We start from the raw sequence: 7,714 nt of genomic DNA, 5'->3' as shown, positions 1-7,714 counted from the left end.
GGGTTGGGTTTTTTGATAAGATCGCAATTTTCGCCAGTCCTGATGTGTGTGTCAAATATGGTGAGTTTTGAAGCATGTTAAGGGGGTGAAATTACAGCTCAAAGAGGCAAAAGTGACTGTTTTTAGTAAACTTTTGTTTTGAAGGGGGAATTGCCAACTTCCTGTTGATTTTTGCCGAAGGATGTCAATGTGTGAAGTCTAGGTCTGAGTCAGACCTACATAGAGGTTTTTGTTTCATGTCTCTACGACATTCCTACCGGAAGTTACTAGCAGTTTTGTCTGTGTTTTTTCCTAGGGGGCGCTAGAGCGCAATTTTGAGTTTTGGGGTTGGGTTTTTTATTGGATCGCAATTTTTGCCAGTCTTGATGTGTGTGTCCAGTTTGGTGAGTTTTGAAGCATGTTAAGGGGGTCAAATTACAGCTCAAAGAGGCAAAAGTGACTGTTTTTAGTAAACTTTTGTTTTGAAGGGGGAATTGCCAACTTCCTGTTGATTTTTGCAGAAGGATGTCAATGTGTGAAATCTAGATCTAAGTCAGACCTACATAGAGGTTTCTGTTTCATGTCTCTACGACATTCCTACTGGAAGTTACAAGCAGTTTTGTCTGTGTTTTTTCCTAGGGGGCGCTAGAGCGCAATTTTGAGTTTTGGGGTTGGGTTTTTTATGAGATCGCAATTTTTGCCAGTCCTGATGTGTGTGTCCAGTTTGGTGAGTTTTGAAGCATGTTAAGGGGGTCAAATTACAGCTCAAAGAGGCAAAAGTGACTGTTTTTAGTAAACTTTTGTTTTGAAGGGGGAATTGCCAACTTTCTGTTGATTTTTGCCGGAGGATGTCAATGTGTGAAATCTAGGTCTAAGTCAGACCTACATAGAGATTTCTGTTTCATGTCTCTACGACATTCCTACCGGAAGTTACAAGCAGTTTTGTCTGTGTTTTTTCCTAGGGGCCGCTAGAGGGCAATTTTGGGTTTTGGGGTTGGGTTTTTTTATGAGATCGCAATTTTTGCCAGTCTTGATGTGTGTGTCCAGTTTGGTGAGTTATGAAGCATGTTAAGGGGGTGAAATTACAGCTCAAAGAGGCAAAAGTGACTGTTTTTAGTAAACTTTTGTTTTGAAGGGGGAATTGCCAACTATCTGTTGATTTTTGCTGAAGGATGTCAATGTGTGAAATCTAGGTCTGATGTGTGTGTCAAATATGGTGAGTTTTGAAGCATGTTAAGGGGGTCAAATTACAGCTCAAAGAGGCGGCGGAATAATAATTATAATAAAACCTTACAATAACAATAGGGTCCTCTGTCCCAAAGGGACATTGCGGTCCCTAATTAAAACTAGAACAGCCAAATAGCTAAAACTAGTATGCATTTATCTAAAAATAGGCTTTTTTTTTTTACAAAAAAGAAGGGTTTTTAAGCCTTTTTTAAAAGCATCCACAGTCTGTGGTGCCCTCAGGTGGTCAGGGAGAGCGTTCCACAGACTGGGAGCGGCGGAGCAGAAAGCCCCGGTCTCCCATTGTTCGTAGCTTTGTCCTCGGAGGTTGGAGGAGGTTAGCCTGTCCGGAGCGGAGGATTTGGGGGTGAGTAGTTCTTTGAGGTAGAGGGGGGCTTTTCCACGGAGGCACTGGTGGGTTAGTAGGGAGACTTTGAATTCAAGCCTATATGTTTTTGGCAACACTTTAGTATGGGGAACATATTCTAAGTAACAAAGACTTAATTTAGAGTATTTTGGTTAGGGTTAGGGTCAGGGTTAGAGGGTTAGGGTTATAATAAGGCCATGCCGAATAAGGCATATAAGTACTTAATAATGACTAGTTAAGAGCCAATATGTTACTAATTTGCATGTTAATAAGCAACTAATTAATGGTGAATATGTTCCCCATACTAAAGTGTTACCATGTTTTATTACTGGTGCACAAAATGAAGCGTGCACGAACATCATCTTGTTCAAAGAACAAAACCAACACAGTGCATAAACTCACAACAAATGACACACCTGCAAATCAGTCAGCTGTTGCCGTATCCGTAATACGCCGATAGGGAGAAGTTTGTATTTACACCATGAGTCGGGTGTGTCTCGACCTCCGCCGAACCCCTGAGCCCGACTCACCGAACCCCTAGGGTTCGATCCAACCCAGGTTAAGAACCACTGATTTAGACGTTTTTGTTAACAAGTTAAAGGTGTTTAATGATATCAAAAGTAGGGATGTCCGATAATATCGGCCTGCCGATATTATCGGCCGATAAATGCGTTAAAATGTAATATCGTAAATTATCGGTATCGGTTTTTTAATGATCTGTATGGTTTTTTTTATTTTTTTTTTATTTTTTCTATTAAATCAACATAAAAAACACAAGATACACTTACAATTAGTGCACCAACCCAAAAAACCTCCCTCCCCCCATTTCTTTCTGTTATCAATATTCTGGTTCCTACATTATATATCAATATATATCAATACAGTCTGCAAGGGATACAGTCCGTAAGCACACATGATTGTGCGTGCTGCTGCTCCACTAATAGTACTAACCTTTAACAGTTAATTTGACTCATTTTCATTAAATACTAGTTTCTATGTAACTGTTTTTATATTGTTTTACTTTCTTTTTTATTCCAGAAAATGTTTTTAATTTAGTTATCTTATTTTATTATTATTTTTAAAAAGTACCTTATCTTCACCATACATGCTTGTCCAAATTAGGCATAATAATGTGTTAATTCCACGACTGCATATATCGGTTGATATCGGTATCGGTTGATATCGGTATCGGTAATTAAAGAGTTGGACAAGATCGGATATCGGCAAAAAGCCATTATCGGACATCCCTAATCACAAGCATGTTTAACACATGTACAAACCCCAAAACCAGTGAAGTTGGCACGTTGTGTAAATGGTAAATAGAAACAGAATACAATGATTTGCAAAAACTTATATTCAATTGAATAGACTGAAAAGACAAGATATTTAATGTTCACACTGAGAAACTTAATAATAATGATCATTAACTTAACATGTGGCTTGGCATCGTCTTGCTGAAATAAGCAGGGGCGTCCATGGTAACTGGAAAACTTTTGTTATTTTTTTGCGAACATTAGCGCATTTGGAGTTTGATGCCCAGCAGCGTGTTTAAAGAAAAAAGGTGGCACAAGTGGCAAAAAAGACTGAGGAATGCTCATAAAACGCTTATTCGGAACATCCCACAGGTGAACGGGCTAATTGGGAACAGGCGGGTGCCGTGATTGGGTATAAAAGCCACCTCCGTGAAATGCTCAGTCGTTCACGAACAAGGACGGGGGCGAGGGTCACCGTTTTGTGAACAAATGCGTGAGCAAATTGTCGAACCGTTTAAGAACAACATTTCTCAACGAGCTATTGCAAGGAATTTAGGCATTTCACCATCTACGGTCTGTAATATCATCAAAAGGTAAGCGATGATAGTACGGACTTTTGATCCCTCAAGTGGTACTGCATCAAAAAGCGACATCAGTGTGTAAAGGATATCACCACATGGGTTCAGGAACACTTCAGAAAACCACTGTTAGTAACTACGGTTGGTCGCTACATCTGTAAGTGCAAGTTAAAACTCCACTATGCAAAGCGAAAGCCATTTATCAACAACACCCAGAAACGCCGCCGGCTTCGCTGGGCCCGAGCTCATCTAAGATGGACTGATGCAAAGTGGGAAAGTGTTCCGTGGTCTGACGAGTCCACATTTGAAATTGTTTTTTGGAAACTGGACGTCGTGTCCTCCGGACCAAAGAGGAAAAGAACCATCCGGATTGTTCTAGGCGCAAAGTGTAAAAGCCAGCATGTGTGATGGTATGGGGGTGTATTAGTGCCCAAGGCATGGGTAACTTACACACCTGTGAAGGCACCATTAATGCTGAAAGGTACATACAGGCTTTGGAGCAACATATGTTGCCATCCAAGCAACGTTATCATGGACGCCCCTGCTTATTTCAGCAAGACGATGCAAAAAAAAAAAAAAAAAATTCTCAGTGTGAACATTAAGTATCTTGTCTTTGCAGTCTATTCAATTGAATATAAGTTGAAAATGATTTAAAAATCATTGTATTCTGTTTTTATTTACCATTTACACAACGTGACAACTTCACTGGTTTTGGGGTTTGTAGAATCCTTTTTTTCATCAAGACAAAAATATAAGTTGGTGTATTACTTGATTCTGATGACTTGCATTGATTGGAATCAGACAAATGTTTCAAATGGAGGAGAAAAAAAGTCCTCCTTCTCGTCCAATACCACATGAAAGTGGTTGGTTTTTGCCATCTTATTTGGCCAGCTTCCATACTCCTTTTCACACACTTTACTAGAAATACATTGGCGGCAAACTCCTCTTGCCAGCTTTATGAGACATTTATTTTGTTATTAGCGCAGGCAGGATGAAAACAGTGCTTTTATTGTGAAGACAGGAACTGTGCGCTCGGTCTTTTAGAGTACGGCGCGAGAGTCTGTTGAAATTTAAAAAAAAGTGTTTCTCGCCTTCCTGTCGGTCGTTTTTTCTTAATGATGATCGGGGAGCAGCGTGGCGTCGAAACGGAGTCTCCATTTTTCATTGAAACGCAAATGTGCTTTTTCCTGTTATACACTATATTGCCAAAAGTATTTGGCCACCTGCCTTGACTGATTGATTGATTGATTGATTGATTGAGACTTTTATTAGTATGTTGCACAGTGAAGTACATATTCCGTACAATTGACCACTAAATGGTAACACCCGAATACGTTTTTCAACTTCTTTAAGTCGGGGTCACATATGAACTTGAAGTGCCATCCCATTCCTAACCCATAGGGTTCAATATTACCTTTTGCAGCTATTACAGCTTCAACTCTTCTGGGAAGGCTGTCCACAAGGTTGCGGAGTGTTTTTTGTAGGGAATTTTCCACCATTGTTCTAAAAGCGCATTGGTGAGGTCACAGAAGGCCTGGCTCTCAGTCTCCGTTCTAATTCATCCCCAAGGTGTTCGATCGGAGTTCAGGTCAGGACTCTGTGCAGGCCAGTCAAGTTCATCCACACCGGACTCTGTCATCCATGTCTTTATGGACCTTTGCTTTTGTGCACTGGTGCACAGTCATGTTGGAAGAGGAAGGGGCCCGCTCCAAACTGTTCCCACAAGGTTGGGAGCATGGAATTGTCCAAAAAATGTTTTGGTATCCTGGAGTATTCAAAGTTCCTTTCACTGGAACTAAAGGGTCAAGCTTAGCTCTTGAAAAACAACCTGTGGAGAATGCATATATGTTTAAGAGTTATTTCTTTATTCATAGCCATGTTTAGAGCAGCGAGTACTTTTCCATTGTGTATTGTGTATACCAGTTTCTCTTTATCTACATAGGTCTGTTTAGTGTTTTAGACATTGGAATGTGAAGAAGATACACCCCCCTCCTTGCCTTGTCAGTTTTGGGGGAGGGGGCTGCTTTCCTTTTCAAGTTTTCCGCTTAAATGGTAGAACAACTTGAGAAGCCGGTATGAATGTACTGGTCTGGGCTGCTCTCCTGAAGCTTCAGTAAAACTTGATAATATTCCTATTCTGTCTTGATGGTCCTTCTTACTCAGCATATATGTCATCGAAAGAACTTGGGATTGACCAGTGACTTAAAATCCCTGGGAGGAAGAGCTGGTCAGACGCAACCAACCCCACACCCTAATTCCTCCCCCACCAAATTTCACACTCTGCACAATGCAGTCCGAAATGTAGCGTTCTCCTGGTGACCTCCAAACCCAGACCGGTCCATCAGATCGCCAGATGGAAAAGCGTGATCCATCAGTCCAGAGAAGGCGTCTCCACTGCTCTAGAGTCCAGTTTACCTGGCCTACCACTTGGTGGCTGAGTTGCTGTTGTTCCCAAACGTCTTCCATTTTCTTATAATAAAGCCCACGGTTGACATTGGAATATTTCGGAGCGAGTAAATTTAAACAATGGGAGACTGGGCTTTCTGCTCTGCCGCTCCCGGTCTGTGGGACGCTCTCCCTGACCACCTGAGGGCACCACAGACTGTGGATGCATTTAAAAAAGGCTTAAAAACCTTTCTTTAAAAAAAAAAAAAAAAAATCATTGTTTTATATATATGCATACTAGTTCTAGCTATTTTATTTTGTTTTATTTGTATTTATTTTTTGTTATCTTTTTATTTATTTTTTAATACACCGTAGCACTTTGAGGTTGTTTACTCAATGTAAAGTACTTTTTACAAATACAATCTATTATTATTAGAGATGTCCGATAATATCGGTCTGCCGATATTATCGGCCGATAAATGCGTTAAAATGTAATATCGGAAATTATCGGTATCGGTTTTTTTATTATCAGTATCGGTTTTTTTTTGTTTGTTTTTTTTTTGTTTTTTTTATTAAATCCACATAAAAAACACAAGATACACTTACAATTAGTGCACCAACCCAAAAAACCTCCCTCCCCCATTTACACTCATTCACACAAAAGGGTTGTTTCTTTCTGTTATTAATATTCTGGTTCCTACATTATATATCAATATATATCAATACAGTCTGCAAGGGATACAGTCCGTAAGCACACATGATTGTGCGTGCTGCTGGTCCACTAATAATACTAACCTTTAACAGTTAATTTTACAAATGTTCATTAATTACTAGTTTCTATGTAACTGTTTTTATATTGTTTTACTTTGTTTTTTATTCAAGAAAATGTTTTGAATTTATTTATCTCATTTTATTTGATTCATTTTTTTAAAAAGTACCTTATCTTCACCATACCTGGTTGTCCAAATTAGGCATAATAATGTGTTAATTCCACGACTGTATATATCGGTTGATATCGGTATCGGTTGATATCGGTATCGGTAATTAAAGAGTTGGACAATATCGGCATATCGGATATTGGCAAAAAGCCATTATCGGACATCCCTAATTATTATTATCATTATTACAGGTAGCATCCTGTGACAGTTCCACGCTGGAAACCACTGAAAGCGGCCCATTCTTTGACAAATGTTTGTAGAAACAGTCTCCATGCCTAAGTGCGTGATTTTATACACCTGTGGCCGGGGCCAAGTGATTAGGACACCTGGTTCTCATCATTTTGGACGGGTGGCCAAATACTTTTGGCAATATAGCGCACTTGTCCGTGTTACGCTTGTTCAGTCGACTTTCAAAGATAACGTTGTTATGCTGCTTTTCATAAGCAGGCAGGATGAATAGTTGCCGATAAAAGTGCAGTTCTAGTGTCAGCGTTTAGACCCAATGAGAAGACTTTCTACTGTACGTCACGCTATCTTCCAGGACTATTATACATGCAGGATGCTGAATAATACATATTGTGTTGATCTAATCCCAGATTTGGCACGCGGTCCTTCTTAATCTTACGTTGGAAGCAAAGAGCATTTCACACTTTTATCGGCAAACAGGATTACACAATGTCACGCTGTAATCCTCCAGCATGGCCCTTTTTTTTTTTTTTACACACAAGTCATCCTTCCATCTGTCCGCTTCATTTGATTTTCTTTACATGCGTGCAGTATATATACATAAAAACCAGTGAAGTTGTCACGTTGTGTAAATGGTAAATAAAAACAGAATACAATGTTTTGCAAATCTTTTTCCAACTTATATTCAATTGAATAGACTGCAAAAGACAAGATATTTTAAAATGATATTTTATCGTCTTGCTGAAATAAGCAGGGGCGTCCGTGATGACGTTGCTTCGATATTTAACGTTCGAACTGGAAAAC

Source organism: Entelurus aequoreus, linkage group LG03 (assembly GCF_033978785.1).
Source record: "Entelurus aequoreus isolate RoL-2023_Sb linkage group LG03, RoL_Eaeq_v1.1, whole genome shotgun sequence".
Taxonomy (NCBI): Eukaryota; Metazoa; Chordata; class Actinopteri; order Syngnathiformes; family Syngnathidae; genus Entelurus; species Entelurus aequoreus.
This window is presented reverse-complemented; position numbering follows the sequence as displayed.